Source organism: Trichosurus vulpecula, chromosome 1 (assembly GCF_011100635.1).
Source record: "Trichosurus vulpecula isolate mTriVul1 chromosome 1, mTriVul1.pri, whole genome shotgun sequence".
In the NCBI taxonomy this organism is placed as follows: domain Eukaryota; kingdom Metazoa; phylum Chordata; class Mammalia; order Diprotodontia; family Phalangeridae; genus Trichosurus; species Trichosurus vulpecula.
In genome coordinates this window covers 21,389,097-21,405,791 of record NC_050573.1, presented here as the reverse complement: position 1 = coordinate 21,405,791, position 16,695 = coordinate 21,389,097, and positions in this window count along the sequence as shown.

Sequence of the window (16,695 nt, the reverse complement as noted above, 5' to 3'; positions counted from 1 at the left end):
TTGCCCCAACGTACCTTCCTAGCTTCATACTTTCTTCCTTTTTATTGATTCTATGGTCCAGCCTTGCAGAACAAAAGAATTCATCAGCCCACTTTCGTGCCTGAGTAAGTAGAATCTGGGGAACATAAATGAATCTTTCTTTGTTAGAAGTTGTGGACCTTAAGAGGAAAAAGGCAAAAGATAGCCAGGTAGTAGAGATGAGGAGGGAAACCATTCCGGGCAATGGGGCCAGCCAGAGAAAATGCCCAGAGTGCCCAGAGATGGAAGGTCTTGTTGCTGGGACGCTTAGGAGGCCGGTGTCACTGGATCAAGAGTACAAGTCAGGAAGCAAGGGGTGAGAAGGCCAGAAAGGTAAGAGGTTGATGAGATGCTTTAAAAGCCAAACCAAGGATTTTGTATTTGATCCTGAAGGCCTAGGGAGTCACTGGAGTTTATTGAACAGGGGGGTGACATGATGGGGTCTGAGTTTCAGCAAAATCACTTTACTGGCTGAATGAAGGGTGGGTTGGAGTGGGGAGAGACTTGAGGTAGGCAGACCCCCACAGTAGCTATTGTAATAGTCCAGGTGTGAGGTGATGAGGGCCTGCAAGAGGGTGGGGGTAGTGTCCAAGGAGAGAAGGGGGTGTATTGGAGAGATGCTGCAAGGTGAAATCTACCGGACATATAGCAGAGGTGAAATTGATGAGAGAAGCTGCACAGGTGAAATTGATGAGAGATGCTCCACAGGTGAAACAGACAGACCTTGGCACCATATTGGATCTGGGGGTTGAGAGAGAATGAGGAGTCCAGGATGACATCTAGGTTTTGAGCTTGGGTGCTGAGGATCAGTAATGGGGAAATTTGGAGGGGAAGAAGGAAGGTTTAGGGGGAAAGAGAATGAGTTTTCTTTTGGATATATTGAGTGTAAGCTCCTCAAAAGGAAAAAGGGTCTTATTTTTGTTCTCAGTTCCCAATACAATGCCTGGCACATAGTAGGTGTTTAATAAATGCTTGTTGATTTGAATTGGGCTGGATTTTGTATTCCTTGTGCCACCTCACCATGTCAAACAGAGCAAAAGGGCGGGACACTAACATCAATCACTGTAATGCACGGTATTGAGTGGTAAGTGTTTGGGTAAAGTGTAAACAATGTTGACCCTTTGGTCTCAGGGGAAAAGTTGTTACCAGCCTCAGTGGATTGAAGGAGGTAGGAATCAGGTAAGGCATTCTGAAGGACAAGGCATTTAATATATGGGTAGGAATGCAATAGTAAGGGGTGGGAGGAGAGAGAGATGGAGAGAGGGAGAGAGAAAGAGATGAAGAGAGAGAGTGGGGAGGTGGAAAAGTGAAAGAGATGGAGAGAGATACAGAGAAAGGGAGTAAGATGGAGAGGGAGAGGCAGAGAGAGAGAGAGAGAGAGAGAGAGAGAGAGAGAGAGAGAGAGAGAGAGAGAGATTATTCCAAGCCTTGTTTGAACAAAGATTCTGAGGTTGGAAGGCTCTGGGGCTATTCACAAGACATAGTAGGTCAGTCTGCCTCAGCCTTCAGATTTTGCACCCAGACACAAGAGTGACTAAAGGGAACCAAAGGGTGATATCCCTTTAAGAAATGCAAAGTGTTTTACATGTATTATCAATCAACCAACAGGCATTCATTAAGCCCCTTTGTGGCTATTGTTCAGTCATGTCTGACTCTTCCTGACCCCATTTGGGATTTTCTTGGCAAAGATACTGGAGTTTTTGTCATTTTCTTCTCAGGCTCATTTTACAGATAAGGAAACTGAGGCAAAGAGAGTGAAGTGATTTGCCCAAGGTCCCACAGCTAGGAAGTGTCTGGGGCCAGATTTGAACTCAGGTTTTCTTGACTCCAGGCCCGGTGCTCTATCCACTATGCCACCTGGCTGCCATTATTAAGCCCCCACTATGTGCCAAGAACTGTTCTAGTTTTTAGTGAGACCAAGACAAAGAATAAAACAGTCCCTGCCCTTAAGGACCTAGGAGTCTCTCATCTAAGTTGATGCTTATGACAACCCTAAAAAGGAGGTGTTACGGGCATTATCACCCCATTTTGCAGTCGAGGAAACTGAGGCTGAAAGGGGTGCCCAGGATGATCCCACTAGGAAGTTTTAGAGAGAGGACTAAAACCCAGGTCTTCCAAACCCATCTTTCGGTCCCTAACACCACACTTGCTCTTAGCAGCTCCTCCACTTATGCCCAAGGGGCACTGGGGAGCTGTCTCTCTGCCAGGCCCATCCATCTCCCTTTCACCAAGAGGCTCGTGTCAGCCAGAGCTTGATGGGGAGACCTGGGCCAATGGCTGCCAGTCAGGATGAATCAGGGGCCGGGGAAAACATCTTGAGTCGGAAGGCAGCTCAGCCTCTGATAGCATTAAAGTAACTATTGACTGGAGTGGAAAGTGCCAGTCGGTAGCAATTTAATTAGAAGGAGCGATTCCCGGCTGGCTGACGATGTCAGAGCAGGTGAAAGATGGCAGGGCCCCAGCCCTGATGAAGGGGAGGGGGAGGGGGTGAGGCAGAATCCCAGAAACCAGGAGGGGGCTGCATGTGGGAGCCTTGGTCTGACTCAGGGGTCACAGGATTGAGACGGGGCTGCCCCGAAGGCATCTGGACCAGGGAGCGTGGGCAGCTGGCTCATGATGGAGTCCCCTGGGGGAGGATAGACTCTGCCTGCATAAAACAAAATAATCATATTGAAATATGGTTGGCAAAATAAATATATTTAAAACCAAGTTTATAGACTCCAGGTTAAGAGCCCCTGTCCTAGTCAAACCTCCTCATTTTACCAAGGAGACAACTGAGGTGGAGAGAAATGGGATGAGTTGCTAAAGGTCACACAGCAAGTCTTTCTTTCCTTCTTCCTTCCCTCTTCTTTCCTTCCTGCCCTCCTTTCTTCCTCCTTCCTTTTTCCTTTCTTTTTTCTTTGTTTCTTTCTCTATTCTTCCTTCCTCCCTTTCTTCCTTCTTTCTTCCTCTCTCCCTTCTTCCATCCCTCTTCTTTCCTTTTTCTTCACTTCCTTCCTCTCCTCTTTCCTTCCTCCTCCTCTTCATTTCTTCCTTCTTTCCTTCCTCTCACCTTTCCTCTCTCTTTCCCTTCTTTCTTTCCCTTTTCCCTCCTTCCTTTGTTTCTTTTTTCTTTCTTTCTCTCCTCTTTCCTTCTTCCCTTTGTTCATTTCTTCCTTCTTTCCTTCCTCTCTCCCTTCCTCCCTCTTTCCCTTCCTTCTTGCTCTCCTCCTTCCTTTCTTTCTCTCCTCCTTCCTTTCTTTCTCTTCTCTTTCCTTCCTCCCTTTCTTCATTTCTTCCTTCCTTCTTTCCTTTCTCCCTTCTTCCATCCCTCTTCCTTCCTTCCTTTTTCTTTACTTCCTTCCTTTCCTCTTTCCTTCTTCCCTTTCTTCATTTCCTCTTTCTTTCCTTCCTCTCTCTTTCCCTTCTTTCTTTCTCTCTTCCCTCCTCCCTTTGTTTCTTTTTTCCTTTCTTTCTTCCTCTCCTCTTTCCTTCCTCCCTTTCTTCATTTCTTCTTTCTTTCCTTCCTCTCTCCTTTCCTCCCTCCTTCTCTTCTGTCTTTCTCTCTTTCTTTCTTTCTTTCTGTCACAGAATGTAGCCAAAAGATATCCATAACTAACGTCCCACAAAAAGGATGCTCAGCCAACTGATGGGGTCCCCAAATAATCCAAACAACTCTGCTTCCTTCTCTGGTAAGTCCTGCCTTGCTGCAGGACCATAGCACCATCCTGCGACTATGACTCAAAGAAAGAGAAGGGAAATATATTTGGGGCTGAGCTCCCCAACCTCTCACCCTGTGGTAAGCCTCACCCTCCCCTAGGGACCCATAGAGCTCCCCAGACTTATCATAGTGCTACCTCAAAGGAGAAATTTGCACTTGGGTTGCTAAAAAGTCAACCCCCTTCCCCAGGGACCTGCAGAATCTGCCTAATATTTTGTTCCTTCAGTTCTGACACCTCCTGTTTGGTCCTCCTCTCTCCAGAAGACTTGGCTCAGGGGTTCTAGACGGAGTATAGTCCCACTAGGCTGGTAGCTTCTTGAAGGCAGGGATTATGTTTTAGCCTTTGTGCAGCAGATAAAGTAATATGCCTGGAGCTGAGAAGACCTGAGTTCAAATCTGGCCTCAGCTACTTACTAGCTGTGTGACCATGTCACTTAACCCTGTTTGCCTCAGTTTTCTCATCTGTAAAATGAGCTGGAGAAGGAAATGGCAAATCACTCCAGTATTTTTGCCAAGAAAACCCCAAATGGGGTCATGAAGAGTCGGACATGACTGAAATGACTGAACAACAATATTTCCAGTGCTTAGCACAGAGCCTTGTGCCTTATAAATGTTTGTTGACTATTCGCTGACCCCCCTCTCAAAGGCTCAGTTCAGTAAACAGAACCAATCCCCCTCCTCTCTCCAGAAGGTTTGATCCAGGAGAAAGTCTCTTCTACCCAGGAGGCAGGGGCTGGAAGTTTGTAAATGTGGCTTCCAGGAATAAAGAGCTAAAGGGCTCCTCTGCCCTGGTTAGGCCACAGCTGGAAGTGTTATTGGTCAATAAACATTTACTATGCAGAAAAAGGAGCAAGCATTTATCAAGCATCTACTATGTGCCAGGCACCGTGCTAAGTGCTTTACATGTATTATTTCATTCACCCTTCACAACAATCCTGAGATGTAGGTGCTAATTATTAATATCATTTTATTGCTGATGAAACTGATGTAGACAGAGGTTAAGTAGCACATAGCCAGTGTCTGAGGCCAGATTTGAACTCAAGTCTTTCTATCCAGTGCTCTATCCACCAGCTGCCTCAAACACCTACTATGTGTCATGCACTGTGAGCACTGAGAATACAAAAAAAGGCAGGATAGTTCCTGCCCTCAGGGAGCTCACATTCTAATGGAGGGGGCACCATGTAAACAACTATGTACAAAGAAGAAACAGACAAGGGAGAGTGTGCTCTAGAATGAAAAGTGGTTCTTGGTGTGACATTTTAGGAAAGGCATTGATAAGTTAGAGGCGTCCAGAGGAGGCCCCTAGGGTGGTGAAGGTCCTTGAGCCCACATCGTGTGAAAGGAAGTGGGTATGTTTATCGTAGAGAAGACTCATGGAGGAAATGAGAGCTGACAATTTGGGGGCTTTCATGCAGACGAGGGACAAGAGGGCATCCCCATGAGAAAAGGGGGGAAGTTACCTAGAGGAACATCTAAGCTTGATGTCAAGAAAAGCTTCCTGCTTAGGAGAGCTGTCCTAGAGTGGAATGAGCTCCCCTTTCCAGGAGGTCTTCAAGCAGAGGACCATTTGATAGGGAGATTGGAAAGAGAGTCTTTGGTTGGGTATGGGTTGGATTTGATTCTGCTGAGATCACTTATGAGTCTGAGATTCTGTGATTGTACATAGCCAAGCCTGGATTTGAACCCAGGTCTTCTGATGCAGGCAGATGCAAGGCTTGGCTCATTCCCCTTTGTTACAGAGGGTCCTTCCTCCTCCTGACACAGGAAGCCCAGAAGACTGACTCTGAGTCATTACTGGCAGGGACAGTGTCAAAAGGAAGGTGAATCACAGAGTGACTTAGAAGGGGAGGAAGGAGGGGGCCAGGGGAGCAGAGACTCCCAAGCTGCAGCAGAGAGAGAAAGGAGATTGATATGTTATTCCCATGAATATTTCAGGGCATCCCACTGAGGACAGCCAGGTTCTGTGGCCATGAAGCTGAGACTGTTCACTTCCACATATACTGTGTGTGTGTGTGTGTGTGTGTGTGTGTGTGTGTGTTGGGAGGTGGCAGTGAAGGGATACCAAGCCTAACCTTACTCCAGACCCAGGCCCCAATCCTACCCCCAAGACACTAGGGTCCCTGGCATTCTTTGCTTGTCATAGTTGTACCATCCCTGGAAAATCATCGCCATATCCTAGAGATAATTAATCTAATGGAAAGAGCCCTAGGTAACTAGGGCATAGAGCACTGGTCCTGGAGTCAGGAAGCCCTGAGTTCTGATTCAACCTCAGATATTTACTAGCTGTGTGACCCTGGGCAAATCACTTAACCCTGTTTGCCTTAGTTTCCTCACCTGTAAAATGAGCTTAAAATGAGCTGGAGTTGAGGGGGCAGAGCCAAGAAGGCAGAGAAAAGGCAGGAGTTTGTCTGAGCTCTCACAAGTTCCTCTCCAAACAACTTTAAATAACTCCTCAAAACAAATTCTCGAACAAGAGAATCCACAAAAAGAGGAGGTGAAACAATTTTCCAGTCCAAAACGAGTCCAAGATGGTAAAGGGATTGGACAACTGGTCAGAAGGATATTACAGGGATCCCTTTGCTGGCACTGGGTACAGGACTCTGTTGCATTGCTCATACTCGGATCCGGATCACAGTCCTGGGTCTCAGTACCAGGGCAAGGAGGAGCAGTAGCACACCAGAGCTTGTGGCCACAGTGTAAGAGGGACCTTTGTCACAGTTCCAGGTCAGAAAAGAGTCTTGTGGTCACTCACAGAGCAGAGCATAGGTCCGAAGAGTAGTAAACACACCTCTCCTTAGATCATACTATCTTGGAAGAACTGAAGGCTTACAGACCCTCAGAGCTAGCTCTGAAAACAGCTGCACAAAAAACCCAAAGCTTGGGACAGTGCTCCCTCCACCCTAAGAGCAGAGCCCTTAATTTAAAAGTTAAGAATTAGACTGGAAAAATGAGCAAACGATAAAAAGATCCTAAACATAGAAAGTTACTATGGTGACAAGGAAAATCAAGACAAAAACTCAGAAGACAATGAAGTAAAAATTGCTACATCCAAAGCATCAAAGAAAAATGTGAATTGGTTTCAGGCCATGGAAGAGCTCAAGGAGGATTTTAAAAATAAATAAGAGAGGTAGAGGAAAAATTGGGGAAAAAAATGAAAGCCATGCAAGAAAATCATGAAGAAAGAATCAACGGTTTAGTAAAGGAGGCCCAAAAAAGTACTGAAGGAAATAACACTTTTAAAAACAAATAGGCAAATGGTAAAAGAGGCAAAAAATGGAACAAAGAGAATGCCTTAAGAAGCAGAATTAGCCAAATGGAAAAAGAAATACAAAAATTAACTGAAGAAAAAAACTCCTTAAAAAGCAGAATTGGCCAATGTGAAAGGAGGTACAAAAGCTCAATGAAGAAAATAATTCTTTAAAAATTAGAATTGTACGAGTAGAAGCTAATGGAATCAAGAAGCAATAAAACAAAATCAAAGGAATGAAAAAATAGAAGAAAATGTGAAACATCTCATCAGAAAAACAATTAACCTGGAAAATAGATCCAGGAGAGATAATTTAAGAATTATTAGACTTTCTGAAAAAAAAAAAAGAACCTAGACATCATCCTTCAAGAAATTAGCAAGGAAAACTGCCCTGATATTCTAGAACCAGAGGGTAAAATAGAAATTGAAAGAATCCACCAGTCATTTCCTGATAGAGATTCCAAAATGAAAATTCCAAGAAATATCATAGCCAAATTCCAGAGCTCCCAGGTCAAGGAGAAAATATTGCAAGTGGCCAAAAAGAAACAATTCCAATATTGTTGAGCCACAGTCAGGATAACACAAGAGTTAGCAGCTCTACATTGAAGGAGCAGAGGGCTTGGAATATGATATTTTGGAAGGGAAAAGAGCTAGAATTACAATAAAGAATCACCTACCCAGCAAAACTGAGTATAATCCTTCAGAGGGGAAATGGATATTCAACAAAATAGAGGACTTTCAAGTTTTCCTGATGAAAAGACCAGAGCTGAAGAGAAAATTTGACATTCAAACACAAGAGTCAAGAGAAACATTAAAAGGTAAACAGGAAAGAGAAATCAAAAGAGATTCAAAAAGGTTAAACTGTTTACATTCCTGCATGGGAAGATGATACTTGTAACTCTTAAGAACTTTATCATTATTAGGGCAGTTAGAAGGAGTATGCATAGACAGAGGGCATGGATGTGAGATGACTATGAGGGCATGATATCCAAAAAATACATAATTAAGAGGTGAGAAAGATGAATGCACTGGGAGAAGGGGAAATTGAGAGGTAGAATGGGGTAATTCATCTTACATAAAAGAGGAGCAAAAGAACTTTTACAGTGGAAGGAAAGATGGAGAGGATGGGGGCAGGGAATACTTGAACCTACTAACATTAGAATTGGCTCAAAGAGGGAATAACATACATTGTTAGTTGGGTATAGAAATATATCTTACCCTAAAGGAAAGTAGGAGGGGAAGGTGATTTAAAAAGGTACAGGGAGAGGCTGATAGAAGAGAAGGTGTGGGGGCAGTTAGGTGGTGCAGTGAGTAGAGCACCCACCCTGGAGTCAGGAGGACCTGAGTTCAAATTCGACCTCAGACGCTTGACATGCTTACTAGTTGTGTGACCTTGGGCAAGTCACTTAACCCCAATTGCCCTGCCTTCCCCCCTGCAAAAAAAAAAAAAGAAGAGAAGGTGGATTGGGGAAAGCAGTAGTCAGAAACAAAACACTTTTTTCTTGGTTATACATGTGCAGTTATGTAAAACACTTCCATACCAGTCATTTTGTACAAGAAGACTTGAATGAAAGAAAATCAAAAGTAGCATGCTTCAGTCAGTATTCAAACCATATCAGTTCTTTCTCTGGAGGTGGATAGTATGCCTCATCCCTTGGAATTGTCTTGGATCATTGCTTTGCTAAGAATAGCTAAGTCATTCACAATTCTTCATCAAGGGGAAGCTAGGTGGCACAGTGTGTAGAGCACCAACCATGGAGTCAGGAGGACCTGAGTTCAAATTCTGCCTCAGATACTCGACACACTTACTAGCTGTGTGACCATGGGCAAGTCACTTAACCCCAATTGCCTTGCCCTCCCCCCTCCAAAAAAACAACAATTCTTCATCAAGCAATATTGCTGTTACTGTGTACAACCTTCTTCTGGTTCTGCTCACTTCACTTTGCATCAGTTCATATAAATCTTTCCAGGTTTTTCTGAAATCATCCTGCTTGTCATTTCTTATAGCACAATAATATTCCATTACAATCATATACCACAGCTTGTTTAGCCATTCTCCATTTGATGGACATCCCTTTGATTTCCAATTCTTAAACACCACAAAAAGAGCTGCTATAAATATTTTTGTACAAATATGTCTTTTCCCCTTTTTTGGATGTCTTTGGGATATAGATCTAGTAGGGGTGTTCCTGGATCAAAGGGTATGCAGTTTTGTAGTCCTTTGGGTATAGTTTTGAATTGCTCTCCAGAATGGTTGGATCAGTTCACAACTCCACCAACAATGAACTAGCATCCCAGTTTTCCCACATCCCCTCTAACATTTGCCATTTTCCTTTCTTGTCATATTAGCCAATCTGATAGGTGTGAGGTGGTACCTCAGAGTTTTTTTAATTTGCATTTCTCTAATCAATAGTGATTTGGGCATTTTTTTCATATAGCTATAGATAGCTTTGATTTCTTTGTCTGAAAACTGCCTGTTCATATCCTTTGGCCATTTCTCAATTGGGGAATTACTCGTATTTTCTTCATCTATAAAACAGTCACTGGAGTTGATAACCTCCAAGGGCCCTTGTAAAGCTGGACCCTATAAGACAGTAGTGAGAAGAGCTAGAGAATCATGGCCTCTGTTGCTGATTACCTGTGCAGCCTTGGGCAAGTCCCATAACCTCCTCGGGTCTCAGTTTCCACTTTTCTAAAATAAAGGGGCTGGACTAGATGCCCTTTGAGGTCCCTTGATGTTCTAGGTCCTATGCTCCCATGTGACCTGGAATGAATCCCATAACCTCTCTGAGCCTCAGCTTCTTCTGTAAGAAGTCAACTTGTGGCTCAGTGGAGAGAGCACTGAGCCTGGAGTCAAGGAAACCTGAGTGCAAATCCAGCCTTGGACACGTACTAGCTATGTAACTTTGGGTATGGCACTTTGCCTCAGTTTCTTCATCTGTCAAATGGTTATAATAGCACCTTCCCCCGCCTTGTTGTGAGGATCAAAGGCAATAATTGTAAAAGGGCTTAGCACACAGTAGGCACCTTAATGTTAGCCATTCTTATTTTTATTCTGTAAAATGATGGAGTCACACTGATGGTCCCTAGATATATATATATAGTTCCGTCGTCCGGGTGACTGAGGATACAGCCGAGGCTTGGGCAGGGAAGGAGGTAGGAACGAAGGGGGAAGGGGAGGGGGAGGTCATTCTGGGGCAGAGGCAAGGGCCTCCCCAATTCCCCGGTGCTCTTTCTCCCTCTGGCTGACTTCAGTGTAATAAGAAGAAGAAGGAGGAGGAAAAAAAATCAACTCAAATCCAATTCCCTGCTGCGAGGAGAGTGCGGCGGAACAATGAGGACGAGCTCCAATCCAATAAAAGGTCGGGGAACAGTGGACCCGCGCGTCCCGCAACTCCAATTCTCCCCATCGATTTTCTGTCCGGTCTTTCAATATTTCTGATGCTTCAACTCCAACAGATTATGACAAAGCTGCAGCGCGGGAGGCTGGAGCGGAGCATTAGAGGAGGGGGAGGTCGAGGGGGCTCTAAAGGGCTTCAATTGCTATGACTCCGCATATTTCCCCGGCAGCCGCTCAATGGAGAGGGACGACCCCTCCCTGAGAAGTGAGAGGGGGATGGGGGCTGGGGCCCTAAAGGAGGGAGGGGCTGGCTGCTGCTTCTCCTTGGGCCTCCAGCCTCTACCCAGGGGCTCCGATGGGGCTGGGGGGGACTCTCAGAGACCAGCGACACCAACCCCCTCATTTTACGGAGGAAGAAAGCGAAGCTCGGGAAGGAGAAATGATTTACCCAAGATCACAGAGGCAAGAGGATTTGAATCCAGGTCCTCAGACTCCAGAAAGGGTCATAGATCGAGAACGCGGTGGGAGGTAGGGGCGGGGGGGGGGGGGCGCTGACCATCTAGATTCTAGGTGGACTTTTGTTTGATTCAAACTCCCACGTTTTATAGATAAAGAAAACGGAGCCCCAGCTCACGGAGCCGGGAGCGAGAAACAGAGTTAGCGTTCAAACCAGCATTCCACATCTGGACCAGAGCACGAGCTGGTTCAGCAACTTTCTCCTTTAGAATGTCAGCTCCTCGAGGGCAAGTGGCTTGCTTTCTTTTTACCTGTATTTGTATTCCTAGACCTTAGCGCAGAGTCTGGCACATAGTAAGTGCTTAATAAATGCTTATTTCCTTCCTCCCTCCCTCCCTTCCTTCTTTCCTTCTTTCCTTCCTTCCTTCCTTCCTTCCTTCCTTCCTTCCTTCCTTCCTTCCTTTCTTCCTTCTTTTTTTTCCTTCATTCTCTCTTTCTTTCCTTCCTTCTCTCTTTCCTTTCTCCCTTCCCTCTTTCCCTCCCTCCCTACTTCCTTTTCTTCCTCCCCTTCCTCCATCCCTCCCTTCCTCCTTCCTTCTTTCTTCTCTTTTTCTTTCCATCCTTCTCTCTTTCCTTTCTCCCTTCTCTCTTTCCCTCCCTCCCTACTCCCCTTTCTTCCTCCCCTTCCTTCATCCCTCCCTCCCTTCCTTCTCTCTTTCTTTCCTACTGTAAGAAACAATATGAGTATGGAAAAGCATGGGAAAATGTATACCAACTGATACAAAGTGAAGTACAAAGAGCCAGGAAATAATATACACAGGGACCACAACAATGGAAATGGAAAGAATGGTTACGAGGGAAAAAAATTGAAACCGAATGGTAGGAAGTTATAGTGATCAAGGTTGGCCCCAAAGAAGTCAGTCACCCTCCCCAAAACACCACTTATTAAACACCTTCTGCATGCCAGGTATGTGGTTAAGTGCTGAAGATACAATTAGGCAAAAGACAGTCTCTGCCCTCTCAATCTAATGGGGAGGACAACATGCAAACAAATATGTGCAAGCAAGCTATGTACAGGATAAATAGGAAGTCATCAAAAAATATAAGAAGTCATTTCCCTTTGCTTCTTTTCAGAGGTGGGGCACCATGGGTGTGGAATGCTTTGTAAATGTCAGACTTTTAAAGTATTTTGGTTAGGTTTGCAGAACTATTCCTATCTGCCCTTTTTAATAAACCATTTGAACCTTAGTCTTTGAACTCTTTCTACTGTACTTCAGGGGGCCATCTCCAGTCATTCTGATCTATAACTGGCCATCGGACCCAGATGACTCCAAAGGTGAAAGTGAGGTTGGTGACTTTGCACAGCCCTGCGATACTTAAATCCAATTCACTTGCAAGTCATGGTTATCACTTCCATGGTGTCATGGTATTCTTTGAGAACAAAGGACAAACAACAGCAATTGTGCTTCAGCCCTTACCCAAAGGCCATAAGGGATACAAAGTCAACCTTGAAGCCAAGAAGACCTAAATTCAAGCCCAGTTTCAGCACCTACTGATTGTAACTTTAAGTCCCAACCTGTTAGTGTTGTATTGCAGAAAGTAAGAGACAGAGAAGGCGTGACCCGCATGGGTAAAGGGAGCTTCCTATGCCAGTGAAGTGACAAGTCCAATGCCTTTCCCAATTTGAGGGATGAGAGGAGGGAAGGATACAACAAGAAATAAAGGTGGTGTACAAACAAAAGATAAAGATAAAAAATTGATTTAAAAATTTAAATAAACTCTGCATGGTTCATGTGGCCATGTGTTTGTCCTTCGTTCTTGAAGGACCATGGCATCAGGGAAATGATAACATGACTTGCAGTTGACTTGGATATGAATGAGGGGGTGCTGTGCCTCACTTTCTCCTCCAGAGACATCTGGGTCCAGTGACCACATATTCATCAGGACCACTGGAGATGACCCAGGGAGATGGAGATGCAATGGGAGACCCTAACCTGGCTAAGTGTGGCCATGAGCAGCTGGAGGATCTCACCATCTCTAGGGAATCCCTCTTTGACCAGGACTCTGGTGAATCTCTTCCATGATCATGGAGGATACTTTCGATGAGCATACATTTTGGTGAGCATACAAGGTTATCTTGTTCCAGGTATTGAAAACAAGAGGAGGTGACAATTCGAGGCAGCTTGATGGTACAGTAGATAGCGTGGTCCTTGGAGTCAGGCTCAATCTGACTTCAAATATTGCCTCAGACACTCACTAGCTGTGTTACCCTGGGTAAGTCCCTTAACCTCTCTTGGCTCAGTGCCCTTATCCGTAAAATGGGTGTAATCACAGCACCTACCTCCCAGGGTGGTCATGAAGCTCAAATGAGGTAATCTACGTAAAATGCTTTGCAAACAGAAGTGCCACACTATTTTCTCTTTCTCTTTTTTGTTTTTTTCCTTTGGTTCCAGTTCTTCTTTACAACATGACTAATGTGGAAATGTGTTTACTGTGATTGTACGTGTATAGCCAATATCAGATTCCACACCATCTTGGGGAGGGGGCAGCGGAGGGAAAGAGAGAAAATTTGGAAATCAAAATCTTGTAGAAGTGAATGTTGAAAGCGAAAAACAAACAAATAATAAAAATTTAAAAACCATAAATGCTAGCCATCATTATTTCTGTTGTTACAGCTTTCAAAGAATCCTACAGGGTTTTTGACCTGCGCATAAGAGACACCTCACTGAAAATGAGTCTTCTACCCGCCGTTTTGCTCTGCTTTCTGCAATATTTCTTTATAGTCAATAAAACAACAGATACAAGGAGATCTGATGTTCTCCACGACTTCCAGTCAACCATATGACAATATGGATGTGTGGAATGTCTCCTGTGAAAGCCTGCCTATTCCCCACTAACACCCTCATCGAGGTATCTTTGATGTGTACATAGATTATTCTCATAAAATTTTTATATAATTGGGAAAGTAGGCAGATGGGTTGGTAGTTATCAGTTTGGCAGCTGCATAGAGGATGGATTAGAAAAAAGAGAGATTAGAAGAAGGGAGACAAATTGAGAGCTTATTGTAATAGTGCAGGGGAGAGGGGATGAGGTTCTGACTAGGGTGGTGTCTGAGTGGGGAGAGAGAGTGTGCATAGGAGCAGTTAGCAGTCAGTCAATAAACATCTATGAGGCACCTAAGTGCTGGGGATTAAAAAAAGAGTCAAAATGCAGTCCTGGCCCTTGAGTTTATCATCTAATGGATTACGAGAGATGTGGAGATAGAAATAGGAAGACTTGGAAAATAATTGGATATGGGCAGGAAATATGAGAGAGAAATTAAAGATGATACCGAGGTTGTAAGCTGAGTTGAGTGGGATGATGGTGGTGCCCTCCACAGTAAGAGGGGCGTTGCGAGGAAGGGAGGGCACGTGGGACAAAGTAATGGGTTTTGTTGTGGTTGTTGTCCAAAGGCTCTAGTAGTTGAGGTCTTGCGGTTAAACCAGTGAGTGGAAGTGGATTTGAAGGTGTGTCTTGGGTAGGTGCCCTGTGTGGGTGGTGGTATCAGTGATGATTCAAGCCCTCATGCCCTCCGTGCCAGCCTCCATCATCGAGAGAATGTCACAGCACTTTTGAAATGAATGGTGCCTTAGAATTCATTTGATCCAGCCCCATGTAAAGTCATGAGATTTAAAGGTGACAGAGGTTTTAGAAATGAGCTAATCACAGAGCACAGTGGTGCACGCCTCCCAGATCCCCAGTGAAGTTAGAGCGGGAGGAATTCTGAGGCGCAGTGAGCCATACCGGTCAGGCGTCCTCACAAAGGTCAGCATCAGGATGGCGAGCCCTGGGTTACTCAAACCATCGCGTTACCTGAGGAGGGGCAAGCTCTCAGATTAAGAAACAAAGGTCAGAGTCCCTGAGCCAATCAGTGATGAGGAGTCCCTGGGCTTCCAGCCTGGACGAGGTGGAAAGACCTGGTCTTAAAGAATAAATCAGCCGGTCATAGGATCATTACAATCAATGGACTGGGCAAGTCACGTAAGGTTCCTCAGCTTGTTTCTTCATCTGTAAGGTGGGAATAGTTACAATCCCTGACTCGCAGAGTAGTTGTGAGGCTCGAATAAGGCTGTCTGGGATGCACTGTTAAAGTGGCCTGTATATATACATATATATATATATATATATATATATATATATATATATATATATATATATATATGCTTGTATTAGGTACCACATATAATATAGTACATATGATTATATTACATGTTATAAAGTTATAGTATAATATATAACTGTATCATACATTGTTGTATATATAGTATGTAACATAAGCATATGGGAGCTCTTATGATTACCCGCCGCTGTAGCTAAGAGTGGCGCCATCAGAGGCAGGGACCATCTGGGTTCAAGCCTCGCCTCTGACACGTCAGGCTGAGTGACCCTGGGCGAGTTATAGGAACTCGGACTGCAATCTGTCAAAAGCATGAAATGCATAGCAAGTGCCTGCATGCATCAGGAGCTCCCTTGCTAATGAATCACAGCCCCAGACTGCGGGAAAAAGAACCACAGGACTCAAAGCTGGAAGGGTCAATGGAGATGATCTAGTCCAATCCTCCCCGCCTTTTTTTTACACATGAAGAAACTGAGGCAGAGAGGGGTTGAACAAGTCAAATCCAGCCAAGTCTACAATCATGTCTTGAATCACTTTCCATGTGCGGACGCTGTGTTAAGAGACATGGTCATAAAGAAAGGCAAAAGCATGGTCCTGCCCTCAAGGAGTTTCTATTCTAATGGGGGGAAAACATGTAAACCACTAGGTACATACAGCTTATATGGAGAGTAGGCAGAAGGCATTCTGGGAAGTGAAACCACTCACCTAAGGTCACATAGTGAATCGGTGACAATTATTGTAGTTCAGTCGTGTCTGACTCTTCATGACCCCATTTGGGGTTTTTTTTTTTTGGCAAAGGTACTGGAGCAGCTTGCCATTTCTTCCTCCAACTCCTTTTACAGATGAGGAAACTGAGGCAAACAGGGTGAAGTGACTTGCCCAGGGTCACACAGCCAGCAAGTGTCAGGATAGATTTGAACTCAGGTCCTCCTGACTCCAGGACTATACACTATGGCACCCCCTCGCTACCTTGAGTCACAAGCAGGGATCCTTGTAGTTCACCATGACTCTTGTCCCAAGTCCCCTCTCCCTTGGCCTCCGACAAGGGAATGACCTCACTCTTAATTCTGCTGTCCAACCTCATCTCAAGTGCCTTTCAGATTACAGTCTACCCCCTTCAGGAATTCAAGCTAACAAACATTTATTAAGTGCCCACTGTGTACAAGACACTTAATAGGATCTGGGGATACTCAGGGCTATACTGGAGGCTACTCATGTGTCTAGAGAGAATCAAGTGTTAAATTTCCAGTGTGAGCATTTAAACCTTAGAAATCAGCAAACAATAGAAATCAGGGATCAATTTATTGTCCTGTTGAACGTTTAGACTTAAGGAAGGGATGGAGAAAATGGATAAATTCCTCTTAAAGGTGTTTCATGAGTATGTTTTTCCCCTGGAGAGCCAGATGTTAAATATTTGCCAGTACATCCCTGCTTTAGGGGCTTCGTGGTTTCATCAAGGTCAGTATCCCCTCCATTCGTTCGGATGCTGATCGATCCAGGTCTGCCCATCCTGGGTCACTCACGTCTATGTCTTGCTCCCTGTTCTAAAGCTTTTCATAAAATCCTAGATCTGGATCTGGAAGGGACCTAGTCTGATTTTACAGATAAGGAAACTGAGGCCCAAGAAAGTTATGGGACTTACCCGATGTCACACAGAGGGTCGTAGATCTCTAGCTGCCTCAGAGATTGGATGGTCCAACCCTCTAATTTTTTTACAGAGGCCTGCGGAGGGAAGGGATTTGCCCAAAGCTAGGCAGGTATAAGCATTGGAGGCTCAA